This window comes from Mycetomoellerius zeteki, unplaced genomic scaffold, assembly GCF_001594055.1.
Source record: "Mycetomoellerius zeteki isolate Tzet28-1 unplaced genomic scaffold, Tzet1.0 scaffold383, whole genome shotgun sequence".
In the NCBI taxonomy this organism is placed as follows: domain Eukaryota; kingdom Metazoa; phylum Arthropoda; class Insecta; order Hymenoptera; family Formicidae; genus Mycetomoellerius; species Mycetomoellerius zeteki.
In genome coordinates, this window is record NW_017257374.1 from 17,872 (window position 1) to 34,942 (window position 17,071).

General features: G+C 31.7%; 1 long non-coding RNA gene across 1 annotated transcript; it reads left to right on the plus strand.

Moving 5' to 3' along the window:
- Positions 1 to 2,597: 2,597 nt before the first annotated feature.
- LOC108726078 (uncharacterized) lies at positions 2,598 to 8,753 on the plus strand. The gene is made up of 3 exons (XR_001936783.1): positions 2,598 to 2,609; positions 3,376 to 3,382; positions 8,654 to 8,753. It is a non-coding gene; the product is annotated as an uncharacterized lncRNA (long non-coding RNA).
- The last annotated feature ends 8,318 nt before the right edge of the window (positions 8,754 to 17,071 follow it).

A 17,071-nucleotide genomic window follows, 5' to 3' on the forward strand; every position in this document is an offset into this window, starting at 1 on the left:
CTGATGCGAATCCGAACTTAAAATTTGAAAATTCAAAATGGCTGAACCAATATGGCGGCCGAAAATGCTAAAAGTCGCCCGATTTCGGTGACTTTTAGCATTGTAGCGTTAGAGGGTTTCCGTAGTCGCGGATTCCAAATCCGAACTTAGAAATTGAATTCCTTATGCATGAAAATCTTTTCGTTGTAATGACAGGCGATTAATATTTCATCGATCTGACTAAGATCGTTAAAAAAGCACATTGTCGTTAAATGCGCGCGCGATCTAAAAGTGATGTAGATTGATGAATTTTGTAGTCTGCAATTTTTAACCTTTATGATAGGCAATATTTGTGCCTTGTTCAAAAATTCCTCTCATTAAAACGCGATCCGATTGCCGTTCAGTTTCTGTGAATTTCCGAATCTGGAGACACGGTAGTGTCTGTTACGCGCAGCGACACTGCCGTGCCTTCTTTACGCGAATCGAAGAGTTGCGGCAGATTGAGGTTATCGGATCTCAATAACGGCTAAACTGATCAAGTTTTATATACGCTCAATCGATAGTTATCGCTCGGATTGTATAATAAAAGTGCTTTTATTTTTTTTCTACGTGCCCTACGAGCGGAGATATCGCGACACAAAGTTCCGAATCTTCAGATTTCAGATTCAGATACGTCGTCGTCATTGTCATTATTGTCATTGTCGTCGACCGCATTCCACACATTCCTTTCGTGTCCTTCTGACATTCCTTCCGCAAGGAGCGTTATTTCTGGAGACACGACAGTGTCGCCAACGTTAATATTTATATATATATTATCTGGAGACACGGTAGTGTCTCGGCGCTAAGCTACGCGCAGCGAGATACATATATATACATGATCAGTGAGTGCTGCGATCTAGAGACACGACAATTATTATATTAGGGTACGTATCCATGAGCGCGTGACGCGTCGCGTCGCCAAAGACCGTGTCACGCGACGCGAAAGAGAGAAAGACAGGGTAAATCACTCTTTCTCTCTTTCGCGTCGCGTTGTCCACCGCGTCACGCGCTCGGTAATATGTACCCTTAGTATACACTTTTGATTAGGTTAGGTTAGGATAATTTAGACTTACTCGACACGTTTTTGTACTGAATGAACGAATCTGGCAAAAAAAATTACTCCGTGGATCGAGATATTAATCGTTAAAGTTGATAACTATTCAGGTTAAAGCCCGATCTACAATTGCGTTAAAGTAGTTGTTGTAAGAATTGACCAATTAGAGTTGAATATTAGGGGAATATCCAACTGTGATTGGAGAATTCTTGCAACTACGACCACTTACAACTACGTTTAAAATCCTACTTGATTACAATTCTGTTCATATATATGTATAAATAAGAATTATAGGGTATTATCTTATAAAGAATGCATTAAGTATTCATCAATTTCAACAGCCTATATTAATTTATGAATACTAAAATGTCAAACGAATTTATGCATTTATGAATACTAAAATGTCAAACGAATTTATGCAAGTAATCTTGTTGCTGAATCGCTTGATGGCTTATCTATCATCAAGTAAAAGCGCGAATATTCCTATAGAAGCATATATGTATACAGATTTAAAATCAATTTTTAAATTGAAAACTGCATAGCAGATCAACCATATTCTTTTCATATAAATAAATAAATCTGAGAAGGACAAAAACTTAGGTATGCAATATATTTAAACGTGGCGACGAAGTAGATAATAATAGTACAAGTTTATGTACATATTACAGTGTATAAAAAATATATAAAAAGTTATTCCATTCGGAGTATACAGTGTTTAATACAGTGTATTAATAAAATCTATTTAATAAATTCTATTAAATAGAATCCTTATTTAGGGACCGTTTTGAGAAAATCTGCTGTAATCACTATTTATCATAATCATAATATTAACGAACGTACGTAATAAACTTTAATATTTTAGGAACATGCTTCAACGTCAAAGGATATCGACATAGAGAACCAAATTTCAAAACGAAAAATTGATTAATTTCTTTTTTATAAGGTAGATATATATATTGTATTTCAATCCATTATATTAAAAAATATATAAATACGATTATTTTTAACTGTAGTTTATTATTATTTTTTAATATAATGGATTGAAATAAAACTAAAGTAAACCTTTATAAGTCTACCTTGTAAAAAAGAAATTTTGTAATCTATTAAACCAATCAATGCAGTATTTCAGTATTTTAAGATCGTTTTAAGTAATGTCTTAATACGCTATTCTCAAAGATTTGGCGATTATTCTGGGACACCCTGTATATCAGTGTGTTTTACAATCGAGTAACTTATAACTACATGTAGTGATGTATAAATCAAATTGCGCTGATCATTGGCCATTCAGTGTAACAGCAGTTTAATTGTCCATGTTTCGTCGTTTCATGTGCCTTGGGATATCATTGGCTCGATTGTGAAGCAGTACTCGGGTTTCATGACATTTACTTCTTCATTTTCTAGATAATAAAGCTTATATGACTTTCTTTTTCGCCACATTAAACTAATAAGCGATTTATTAAAAAAAAAAAAATTATACATAAGAGCAAGCGAGAGTAAATAACTGTGCGCTGTAATTAGAAAATTAATAAAATGTGAAGTGTATTTAGTTATACTTGCGATGTAACATTCAATCGGATCTCGACAGACTAATTACTAGCCATCGTCAGCGGTTATTATCAAAAAAGTAAAAGGTTTAGAAACTCGTGTTCGAAGTTTAAATTAGCCAAAATGTTCGGTCGAACATTGCGCCACACAATTATAAATGTAACGAAAATGTAATTTTATAATTATAATTTTATTTTATAATTAACTAATCTCTACACAGTTATTTATTTTCACTTGCTTTTATGTATGCTTATAATGTTTATGAAACGATTAATATTGACAAATTATTTACTATTACAAATATCGCCATCTTGTAAGGGTGTGTTTAATGGCAATGGATAACAATCTTTTTCAATACAAGTTTCATGCACCACTCTATTAATTTCAGACGTTGTAATACCAACGTCACAAGTCTTTGCAGCTTCATCCAAGACTTCTCGACCAAGTTATGCAAAATTTAATTAAAAACAAAAAAAGAAAATCGAGAATTTATCTCAACAATACTTATCCCCCCCCCCTCTCTCTCTCTCCCTCCCTCTCTCTCCGTTGCATTCATGTTATTCCAGCACAGCGAGTACATATATATTATATCTTGCATACGACTCTCATGCTTCGACTTCATCATAAAGAATTTTTATTTGGCCAGAATACAGTTTGCTCACTGAGTGGTATCCTAGCTGGATGTAAGGCATAATCTGGTCGAGCGATACTCTCAGGAACCTCTACGTTGTTTTTTTCGTATGGCCGTAATTTTTCAGTATAATTGTAAGTAGGCCAAGGATTATAAGTGTCAGAAATTTTATTTCCGTTTTCTCCCTCTAATTATGCACAAATGTGTACAATGTATTACACTTAATGACTAAATTGATGGATAACCTTATGCATTTTCCAACTACCTTTGAAACAATTCTGAAAATTAGAATGCTTCCGATGCTACGATACGATCAATGAAGAATGGCCTTAAGATCTGACTATTAGCGTTTTCGGCCCGGCCAGGTTTGCACCAACCTGGGTTGAATTAATGACGTTTTGTGCTCTCCTATTGGTAAAGCGGGTAACGTCAACCAATAGGAAAGATTAATTAAACCAAGGTTGGTGCAAATCGGCCGATCAGGCCGAAAACGCTATATATGAATACCGGCCTATGAATACTGCCCAATGATGCATTTTTTATTCCGCAGCCCTTTTCTGCACCGTGTGATTTTACCCTAAGCCCGGACAACAGCGCTCTGATACCGAACTGATTGGTGAAAAACGGTTTATATTATTATTTAAGGTGGCGCTGTATTTAAACATGGTGACGAAGTAGATAATAATAGTACAAGTTTATGTAAATACATATTACAGTGTATAAAAAATATATAAAAAGTTATTTCATTCGGAGTATACAGTGTTTAATACAGTGTATTAATAAAATCTATTTAATAAATTCTATTAAATAGAATCCTTATTTAGGGACCGTTTTGAGAAAATCTGCTGTAATCACTATTTATCATAATCATAATATTAACGAACGTACGTAATAAACTTTAATATTTTAGGAACATGCTTCAACGTCAAAGGATATCGACATAGAGAACCAAATTTCAAAACGAAAAATTGATTAATTTCTTTTTTATAAGGTAGATATATATATTGTATTTCAATCCATTATATTAAAAAATATATAAATACGATTATTTTTAACTGTAGTTTATTATTATTTTTTAATATAATGGATTGAAATACAACTAAAGTAAACCTATATAAGTCTATCTTGTAAAAAAGAAATTTTGTAATCTACTAAACCAATCAATGCAGTATTTCAGTATTTTAAGATCGTTTTAAGTAATGTCTTAATACGCTATTCTCAAAGATTTGGCGGTTATTCTGGGACACCCTGTATATCAGTGTGTTTTACAATCGAGTAACTTATAACTACATGTAGTGATGTATAAATCAAATTGCGCTGATCATTGGCCATTCAGTGTAACAGCAGTTTAATTGTCCATGTTTCGTCGTTTCATGTGCCTTGGGATATCATTGGCTCGATTGTGAAGCAGTACTCGGGTTTCATGACATTTACTTCTTCATTTTCTAGATAATAAAGCTTATATGACTTTCTTTTTCGCCACATTAAACTAATAAGCGATTTATTAAAAAAAAAAATTATACATAAGAGCAAGCGAGAGTAAATAACTGTGCGCTGTAATTAGAAAATTAATAAAATGTGAAGTGTATTTAGTTATACTTGCGATGTAACATTCAATCGGATCTCGACAGACTAATTACTAGCCATCGTCAGCGGTTATTATTAAAAAAGTAAAAGGTTTAGAAACTCGTGTTCGAAGTTTAAATTAGCCAAAATGTTCGGTCGAACATTGCGCCACACAATTATAAATGTAACGAAAATGTAATTTTATAATTATAATTTTATTTTATAATTAACTAATCTCTACACAGTTATTTATTTTCACTTGCTTTTATGTATGCTTATAATGTTTATGAAACGATTAATATTGACAAATTATTTACTATTACAAATATCGCCATCTTGTAAGGGTGTGTTTAATGGCAATGGATAACAATCTTTTTCAATACAAGTTTCATGCACCACTCTATTAATTTCAGACGTTGTAATACCAACGTCACAAGTCTTTGCAGCTTCATCCAAGACTTCTCGACCAAGCTATGCAAAATTTAATTAAAAACAAAAAAAGAAAATCGAGAATCTATCTCAACAATACTTATTCCCTTCCTCCTTCTCTCTCTCTCTCTCTCTCTCTCTCTCTCTCTCTCTCTCTCACCAGCACAGCGAGTACATATATATTATATCTTGCATACGACTCTCATGCTTCGACTTCATCATAAAGAATTTTTATTTGGCCAGAATACAGTTTGCTCACTGAGTGGTATCCTAGCTGGATGTAAGGCATAATCTGGTCGAGCGATACTCTCAGGAACCTCTACGTTGTTTTTTTCGTATGGCCGTAATTTTTCAGTATAATTGTAAGTAGGCCAAGGATTATAAGTGTCAGAAATTTTATTTCCGTTTTCTCCCTCTAATTATGCACAAATGTGTACAATGTATTACACTTAATGACTAAATTGATGGATAACCTTATGCATTTTCCAACTACCTTTGAAACAATTCTGAAAATTAGAATGCTTCCGATGCTACGATACGATCAATGAAGAATGGCCTTAAGATCTGACTATTAGCGTTTTCGGCCCGGCCAGGTTTGCACCAACCTGGGTTGAATTAATGACGTTTTGTGCTCTCCTATTGGTAAAGCGGGTAACGTCAACCAATAGGAAAGATTAATTAAACCAAGGTTGGTGCAAATCGGCCGATCAGGCCGAAAACGCTATATATGAATACCGGCCTATGAATACTGCCCAATGATGCATTTTTTATTCCGCAGCCCTTTTCTGCACCGTGTGATTTTACCCTAAGCCCGGACAACAGCGCTCTGATACCGAACTGATTGGTGAAAAACGGTTTATATTATTATTTAAGGTGGCGCTGTATTTAAACATGGTGACGAAGTAGATAATAATAGTACAAGTTTATGTAAATACATATTACAGTGTATAAAAAATATATAAAAAGTTATTTCATTCGGAGTATACAGTGTTTAATACAGTGTATTAATAAAATCTATTTAATAAATTCTATTAAATAGAATCCTTATTTAGGGACCGTTTTGAGAAAATCTGCTGTAAGTAACCCAGATAGCAATATATATATCTGTCTTGTTGACATGTTACTTGCTAAGCATGTATTGCTAAGGTTGCTTTCCTTTTAGGAGACACAGTCGACACAAGTCGTTCTATCTTTGTCACTCTCTGAATATCAAGAAGGATAGAACGACGCTTGTGTCGACTTGTGTCGATTTGTGTCATCAAATGGAAAGCAGCCTATACCAGAATTGCGGCAACTGAGTCCTCATTTGTTGGCAACTTGATGCCTTCACGATCTGATAATATTAAGTAGCAACTTGCCAGCAATTTGCCGACAATTTTAATCTCGTCATCATCAAAATTCGTACTATTTCCATCAAGTTGCCATAATATAATATACAGCATCATACAATGCTGTCGTATTGCCGATAACGCACGATGACATTGACGCAGCTATCTTGTTGTTAAACTGTTGGCAATACATATACACATTGAGTGCTTTCCATTTGATGACACAAATCGACACAAGTCGACACAAGTGTCGTTCTATCCTTGTTGACATTCAGAGAGTGACAAAGATAGAACGGCACTTGTGTCGACTTGTGTCATCAAATGGAAAGCACCCATTGTTGTCTGTATGTTGCTACAATGTCGGTATATTCTAAATTCGTTGAAGACAAATCTACGGCTAGTTGCCAGTATCATAAGCAATCACAGATTTGTGTGATTTTGCTGAGACATGCTTTGCTATCTGGGAATGTATACTTCAAGTTTTGTTATTGACATTTAGTGTTGCCAACTTTCCTTTGATTACCGACTTAAGGAGACCATAATCTATTAAAAAAATACAATATAATTTCTTTTACTTACATTCTTTTGGTCAAAAGTCAGATTTTTAATATCCTCCAAAAAAGAAAATTTTTTTCCAAAAAGATATAAGTAAAAAAATAGTGTTTTTGATTTGTTTGATAAAATTATTAAAATTTTAGGGAACACCTCGAAAAGTAAGTAAGAATATTGAAAGGGTATAGCAGGATAAGGAAGTGATTTCAAGCCACAACACGTAATCAATTGTTACAGGAAATTTACTACAAAATTAATACTGATGAAAGAATATTTTGTGCAAAGTTTCATCCCAAAAGGGCCACACCGTTTCGAGGTATCGAATCATTAGTATTTTTTTCTCCGTTAAATTTAAACGGATCTTTACAAAAAAAGTCATGAGTATAAAGGGTATCAAAAAGATTAGAGTAAGAATTTTTTTATTATTCTTGGCTCAAAGTTCTGTTTTTAAAAAATTTAAGAATTTTTTAAATTGTATTTTTTATATGATCTGAATGTTTTACCACTTTTAAAATAATTCAGCAGCTAAATCTTATCATAATCAAATTTTTAGATTTGGTGGAACATACCAAAAAAAAATTAAAATCATTTTTTCGCCATTTTTCGACCTAAAATATATTAGTTGACGTATTTTAAGTTGTTCTTAATTCGATCCCAATTCTGCAGACAATAGTTTAAAACTTTAATATTATAGAATTCGCGTAGGTTAAACGAGAATTCCATTTTTTCTCCTTCAGAAAAATTAATTTAACTGATTTTAGCATTTATTACATTTTTTTTAAGCGAAGACCAATTTCTAACTTTGATAAACACATAAACATGATTAACTTGTCTTACTCTAATATAATGTCTTTAGGTTTTTGATTTACAAGGCTATTTAATCCAAAATTCGTTTTATATATACACATTACCAAATTAATTTTATATTTTCTATCAATTTATTTACAATCATTATTTTATGCGAAATAATAATACTTTGAAAGACATTTTTGAAAGGATTATCAAATTCTATATTAATCTTCATCGCTGTCTTCATATACATGACACGTTCAACTTTTTCAACATTAAAAAGTTTCAATAACACTTCTGCTGGCCTTATTATACGAGATATAATCAAATAAAATATATAATTGCTGCAACGTGTGAGCAACATCCAATCGTTCTTCGTCCATGTGTATAGTCACACGTATAACGTTCCAACATTATATGGATTGGATGTTGCTCACACGTTGCAGTAATTATATATTTTATTTGATTATATCTCGTATAATAAGGCCAGCAGAAGTGTTATTGAAACTTTTTAATGTTGAAAAAGTTGAGCGTGTCGTACATGAAGACAGCGATGAAGATTAATCCTGACCGTACCATCTACAATTTGGTGCCTCATCCATACTATAAAGGGTCACTTCAAATCTCTTCGTTTTTTCATTTCTTCAAAATAAATAAAAAAATCTCTAAAAATTCACCAACATACTTTCAACTTTGTAGAATAAATATTGACTCTTTATTTTGGAAAATAATAAAATGTAGTGTAATTACCGAAAGACTCAAAGAAACTTGCACGAATAGGAATCGCTCGGCCACTAGTTACCCATATTAGTACGGTAAGGGTTAATATAGTATTTGATAATTCTTTCAAAAATGTATTATTATCAAATATTATTTCGCATAAAATAAATGTATTATTATCAAAAATAAATGTATATTATGTAATAAATCAATTATTATCAAGTATTATTATTTCGCATAAAATAATGATTGTAAATAAATAAATTTATTTCTTAAAAATGGTATTTTTTTTATACAACTTTAGAAAGTGAGTTAATAGAAAATATAAAATTAAGGCGATGCTAAAGCCTTCTGTCTTACCACATTTCTATTCGGTGAAAAATCTCCGTATTGGATTGCAAAAGTATTATGACTTAAATTATAATACGCACAAACAGATTCTCAGCTGCATTGGATTTTATGAGAAAATCGAAAAAAAATTTTAAATTCGTTAAAAATTCACTTAGTTTGGCTCGTACAGCTGTCACCTCGGATATATATTTGCTTGATATAAAAATTTTAGAATCCATATCTTGAAAATAAGCGTGCAGCTGAGGTCACATTATTGAAACGAACGATACCGTGTTTGTAGAACTAAGATTGAAAGTCTAGAAAAGAAATATTTCCACCGAATAGAAAATATGTGTATACAGGTGCTTTGCGAAGACTGGGACTGTCAACAGAGCCGAAATTCCGTGTAGCAGTAGTTGCCCGGTCTTGAGATAGATGGTGCTGGCATATGTTAAATAAGAACAGATGTATGCGTTTGAGTAAGACAGAATGATATATATAATGAATTAAAGATGTCATCACTATTATCGAATTTGGAATTAAAAAAGTCTGTACTATCGATCTTGATTGAATTGGGTAATCGGTTTAACATCCCCTTAATTTGATAATGTATACATATAAAACGAATTTTGGATTATCATGTTTATGTGCTTAACATTAATTTTTATGAAGGATTTTTTTGGTATGTTCCACCAAATCTAAAAATCTGAAAAAAAGTGGTGAAACATTCAGATCATATAAAAAATGCAATTTTAAAAATTCTTGAATTTTTAAAAAACAGAACTTTGAGCCAAGAATGACAAAAAATTCCTACTCTAATCTTTTTGATACCCTTTATATGATTTTTTTTTGTAAAGATCCATTTAGATTTAACGGAGAAAAAAAATACTAATGAAAAATCACATTTTGTTCGATATCTCGAAACGGTGTGGCCCTTTTGGAATGAAACTTTGCACAAAATATTCTTTCATCAGTGTGTTAATTTTGTCCCCTGTAGCGATTGATTACGTGCCGTGGCCTGAAATCACCTCCTTATTCTGCTATACCCTGTGTTTAAATGTCATGTTTATGCTTAATTTTCAAAGTGTTTTCTATCGATCTCACATTTTCTATTAACATTATCGTATTCAGGTCAAATTTATCGGTTCCTTTTTAATATCTTTCTTTTCATCTCATGTCTAATGCTTTTTATTATTATATTTAGATAGATTATAATGGTAGACAATGTATTTTATTGATCAGTTATTAATTTTCAAGAACTGTTCGTAAAATCAGACACCGGACAAGTCTCTAAAACAGGACTGTTCGATCGAGAACTGGACATTAGCACTGATAAGATACTATTAAAAACCAACATAACGGGAATTCGCGTTTCTGTTAATAATAATAATATCCTTATATTTATCCTATATATATTATTGTATTAAATAAATGTATTAAGAAAATGTATCTTTTTCTTTTTGCAGATTTCAACGGATAAAATACATATGTATTATTGGCGCTGTGTAGCTGCCATATATATATATATATTACATATATATATATATATATACATTAGTTGCTCATTGGCGCTGTGTAGCTGTCATAGCGCTGACATTATAGCTGCTACAAGCGCTGTATTTCATTGATAACTGCCATAGCTCTGATAAATACTATAGCTGCTATATGCGCTGAATTTATTTGTTTTATTACAGTAAAGAAATAATTATAGAAAAATAATTAATTTTTGACAGGAAATATGTGTGTGCATAAAAAAACATATAACTTCGAAGTCTACAGACAGAAATATAATTGTCAACGGCGAATGGTTGACAGACACACATATGGAACATTTTCATAATCTTTTACGAAATAGTTCAGATTACACACCTGTCGACACATGACGCAAACAACTTCCCCACACGATACAACCCGTACCGAAAGATAAAAAGCATATTCAAATATTGCATAGTGGATCCAGTTCATTGGATGGACATTGGGTATGCAGCTATTACGATAGGAAAAATATATTAATATACGATTCTTTCAATAATGAAAGATTGCATGAACATCACGAGATATTTTTGAAGAGATTATTTCCAACATATGACTTTAAAAAAAATCCTGTTAAATTTCCTAAAGTGCACCATCAACCGAACTGTAGCGATTGTGGTGTTTTTGCTACAGCTTTTGCAACTTCGTTATTATTCAATATTAAGCCTATAATAGTATTATAAGTAATATATAATAGATAAAGTAATATATGAACATAAGTTAATTTTCAGCCTGATAAAGTAATATATGAACATAAGTTAATAATACAAATGCGTTCGCATTTGATAAAAATTCTTGAAACAAATGTTATTGTACATTTCCCTCAAGATCCACAATATGTTGCTCAAAAAGTACTTCCAATAGCAGTAATAAGAGCAAGAGAAGCTGAAGCGGTTTGTAAACGTATAATGCGTCAATATCAGACGAAAGAACAGAAATTGAGTCAATTAGCAAAACGCTGTGATAATTATGCTACTACAAAAGAATTCAATGAATTACAAACGCTTCAAAACGTTACGAAAGAAATACAGTTATCGCAAAGTATTGTGAAGGAAATACAGTTAACACAAAATGATTCAGGGAAAATTATGAACGTAGTCAATAATGTTAATATAATGTCTGCAAAGGCAAGAGACCCTATTTTAATGCCTGCCGATAAAGATATCATTGATCGAGGCGATTGGCTTACGGACGTTCATATGGATCATTTCCTACGACTTCTAGCAAGTTGTTCCGATTATAGACCTGTCGAAACATGGCGGATACAATTATTAAATACAATACAACCTGTGTCAAGTGACGCAAAGCATATACAAATATTACATAGTTCATCGGGTTCATTAGATGGACATTGGGTGTGTAGCTTTTATGATACGAAAAATATATTCATATATGATTCTTTAAATAATAAAACATTGTACAAACAGCATGAGTTATTTTTGAAAAAATTATTTCCAATATATGATTTTGATAAAATTTCCAAAGGTACAACGTCAACCGAATTGTAATGATTGTGGTGTTTTTGCCATAGCTTTTGCGACGTCTTTATTATTTAACCTTAAACCTGACAAAGTTACATATAATCATAAGTTAATGCGTTTGCATTTGATAAAAATTCTTCAAACAAATGTAATTGAGCATTTCCCTCAAGATCCACAATATACTCATCCTCAAAAAGTACTTCCAATAGAATAAAAGCAAGAGAAGCTGAAGTGTTTCGGATACACACAATCCGTCAATTAACAAAATTTCATGATAATTGTGCTGGAAATATGCTTCAAAATATTACGAAAGAAATGACGTTACCGCAAAGCATTTCAAATGAAATTACACAAAACACTTCGAAAAAAATTGTAACAGAATTAGTTAATAATAGTCAAATTGAACAAAATGACAATAAATATTTTGAAAAGCCATATGAAAAGACTTCAAAAAGTAATCGTGATATACAATTAGCAAAGCGTTTCGCAGGAAATTATAATAAAAGAACTAGTCACACACATTAATACTCAGACTGAGCAAAATAACGATAATAATAAATATTTTGAAAATGTATGTCAAGAAGATTCCAAAAATAATCCCAATATAAAGCGTTGCTTAGACGAACAAAATTTAGAAAATAAACGTGCTAAAAGACGTTGCCGATATAAAGAGAATTTAGAATATAATCGTTTCCAAAAACGTCAACATTATCATCAAAATTTACAAAATAATCGTGTAAAAAAAATGCAGCGATACAGAAGACATTTGGTAAATAATCGCGCTAAACAAATGCAGCGATACAAAAAGGATTTCGAAAATAATCGCGCTAAAAAATTGCAGCGATACAGAAGAGATATGAAAAATAATCACACTAAACAAATGCAGCGATACAGAAAGGATTTGCAAAATAATCGCGCTAAAAAATTGCAGCGATATAGAAGAGATTTAGAAAATAATCGTGCTAAAAAATGTTCTCAATATGAAGCCGACTTAGAAATTTATCGCACTAAAAAACGAATACGTTACTTGATAAATTTTCAGCATGAATGCGATAGAAAAACATTTTATTGTGACCGTAAGTGGTTCTACAATAAACGATATTATGAGAAAAAGAATTCAAAACCTAGTTTTGTAAACAAAAATTGTGATACTGCTAAAAATATTATTAGAAAATATAACAAATTTTGGTCACGAAATTACATAAAATATTATAATCCCGTGGCAATCGAAAATATTTTTAACAAATTAGATATTAAAAATCACATTGAAAAACGATTGAAAGCCGAAAGAATTGTACGTCGTTGTATGCAAATTCGAGACAGTTATATTCGTGATATGTATAAAATATTAGCCTTGCTTAAAAAGAAATCAGAAGTGTGTTTGAGTCTTGCTACTAAATGCGAAACAATTGATGAAAAATTATGTGCTCTTTGTGACAAATCGAGACATACAACACTTCGTCCGAAAATTATTTTATCGATTCTACATATTGTAACGTTTCTTCATCACAACATTTATTAACGAATGTGGAGGGTCAAATTACAAACGTATTACCTTTGATAGAAGCACAAGCAAAAAAAGCATGGTTATGCGACGATAACTTATGTAAAATTGATCCGTTTCTAATTTAATTGTTATGAAAAAGTCCTCCAAACGATAAGTATATGTACCTTTAAGAAAATACCAGAATTATTACAAAAGATTCATAAATGTACAATAAAAACAGATTCGAATACGAAATCGGGTCATACGCATAGTTGTTATATTGATACAACTCTTTGTAAAGCGATGTCTCTTCCCATTTTCTTATTATCACCTCATTTTCCAAAGGTTAGAAATATTAAACGTTTGATTTATCAACTGACGAATTTCTATCAAAAGATGTTAGATTTAGAGAAGGCTTTAACTTCTGCTGATTTAGAAACATTAAATGAAATTATAACTTTGACAGAAAAAAAAGCAAAGCGTATGTACAGACATGAACAAACTTGTTCTAGTTTGAGTGAGAAAGAAATTTTTTCTGAGTTTAAGAATGCATTTAAGGCTTATATTAAACGTTGCATGGACACACCTCGATATGCTTGTGTATCGTGTGAGAGACTTTGTTATAAAAAAAATGTGTCTCAATTTAATAAGTTTAAAGTACGAAGGCTGAATTTCCATTTATAAAAGATTTAATGGCGTATATAGAAAAACATGATATTCAACCAAAATATATCTGTGATTACTGCAAACGAAAATTTCGTGATGGAGTTTTACCTGCATATAGCGTTTTAAATAATCTCTTTGCACATAATGTACCCGATGAAATAGCATCTCTTAAACAATACGAAAAAATGCTTATACAAAGAGCTAAGGCATTTCAAAATATTGTTAAGATGGGAACGGTTATTAATAAAAAATTGCCCCAAAGGCAAATGGTACAAAAAGCAAAAGGTAGAACATTTCATTTACCACTTCCTCTACAAGAAACATTGAACAAATTGTGTAAAAGTACCGATCCAATAAATAAAAATCATGAAATTATTTTAGTTAGAGGTGTTCCGACAAATTCCAAAATTATTTGGGAAGACATGGTAGATAAAAAAAAATATATAATGCTTTAATATGGTTGAAACGTAACAATCCTTTTTATGAACATATTATATTGCCAAATACTACTGATGAATTACATTTGGAGGAATTAAATAATCCGGAATTTGTAATACAAGACACAGAAAATGATAAAGAACCTGTTTTGCATGACAATAACGAATTGCGTTCAAAAATTGAAATGCAAAAAACAGAAAATAACGAAGCAGTCTTAAACGATAAGTGTCAGGCTATGTTAACTCAGATTGATGAGAGTGACGATAGTTATTATGATCAATATACCTCTTACCCTTTATATGAAAAAAAAGTCACATAAGAATGATACCGCTTTATACCAAATGTTAAAAATTCAAGCATTGCGTTTGGATAACCGTGAAAGATTTAGATCTATTGTGTTTCCCAGATTTGTATCCTTTTGGTACTAATGGACAACATGAAACTAGGCCGGTTAAACTTCATGACCATGAATTTATTAAATGTCGTTTGAAACAATCTAAACATTCGCAATATAGATTAAGTCAACAATACTTATTTTATTTGTTAAATAATGCGAATATGCGTCAATTAAGTCGTGGTATTTACCATAAATTGAATGTAACTAAATTGCGGGATCGTTATACGGTTAAAGAATATTTAGAAGCATTGCACAAAGAATTATTAGAATCGGATTTGAATACAATTTTTTCCACTCTAAGAAATACAGAACAATATTGGCGTAGACCAAGAAGTGATTTAGAGTGTATGATACAACATTACGGACCTGCGACATTTTTTATAACATTGAGTCCTAGTGAATGGTCGTGAGATGACTTAGGTGAATATATTCGTCAAGTAAATGGATGATTAACGATTCCTCATTATTTACTAGTGTTCTTATTGCTAGAGATCCTGTATCAACATCGAGATTTATCGATAATAAGTTTCAGACGATGCTTGATTTTATTTGTTCCAAAGATCATCCAATTGGAGAAGTAATACATTACTTCTGGCGACGAGAATATCAAAGTAGAGGTGTACAACATCTTCATCTATTAGTTTGAATTAAAAATGCGTCAATTCTTGATAAATCTCCTGCGGAAGAAGTTTCTAAATTTATTTTACAACATATAACATGTGAATTACCGAACGAAATATCTTCACCAACATTATATAGGCGAGTCAATACGCATCAACGACATATACATAACGACTATTGTCTTCGTTCTAAGAAAAAAGGTCGTAAAGTTTATCGTGTATGTCGTTTTGATTTTCCTCGTCCTTCTACTGACACGTTGATTTTGAGAGATGTTGTAAGTTCGATAGCAGGTAGAAGACAATTGAAACATAAAAGGAGACTGTATGACCTTCCACGAACAGATGATGAACAGAATATAAATGATTATAATCGTATTATACTTAATGTTTGGGAAGGCAATATGGATATACAATTTATTGGTGACAACACAAGGTTGCTTACGTATTATGTTACTAAGTATGTGAATACAGCAGCAAAATGTGAATTATCTGATACTGTTCTTGATAGCATAAATAATAAGAACAAATCATTGGCGAGCTATCTTTGGAATATTGCTTTGCGACTCACTAATAATAGAGAATGTGGAGCTCTTGAAGCAGCTGATATATTGTTAAGTATTCCCCTACATGGAACTGATAGAAACACAACTATTAAGTGGTTAGATGTTAATCAGATACGATATAGAAAAGTCAAAAGTTATAAAGAAATTCAAGTTCTTGATGGAGATTCTACTGATATATTTTGTCCATCTGTAATAGATAGTCATTATCCAAATAGACCGGAAGAATTTGAAACGATGTCTCTATATGAATTTGTACAATGGCATGACGTAACGAAAATCAAACCAAGTAAAAAAATTTTATATTATAAAATGGGTAATAGTTATTATTTGAAACGGCGACAACGTGAATGTCTTATCAATCACTATAGATATAATGTTAATACGCAACCGGAAAATTATTCCTTTTCATTACTTCTTATGTTTGAATCATGTCGGAAAATACAAGATCTTAAAAATGGATATGATACTTATGCAGAATCATTTCACAATAACGAATTATATCTTGAAAAGGCATTGGAGTATCATGAAAAATCAGAGGAATTAAAAAATGCCCTTGAAATTGCGAAGCAATTACTTCAACAACATCTCGATGACTTAGAAAGACAGAATACGTCCCAAGATGATCCTGATAATCCAGTAGGTGTACAAAATATTCATGCTGGTGATGCGATGCAGGATTTTAAGGATCTTGGTGACAAACAGGAAATCGATATATCCGAAATGGTTTCAAAATTGAATGCGGATCAAAGAAGAGTATTTGATAGAGTAACTAATACCATAACGGCAGGTAAATCATTACTACGATTGTATGTTAGTGGAGAAGGAGGTACTGGCAAAAGTTGTTTAATTAAAACAATCAAATGTTGGTTAAAACAATATCTTAAGAAGGATACTGTCGTAGCAGCACCTACTGGTATAGCAGCGT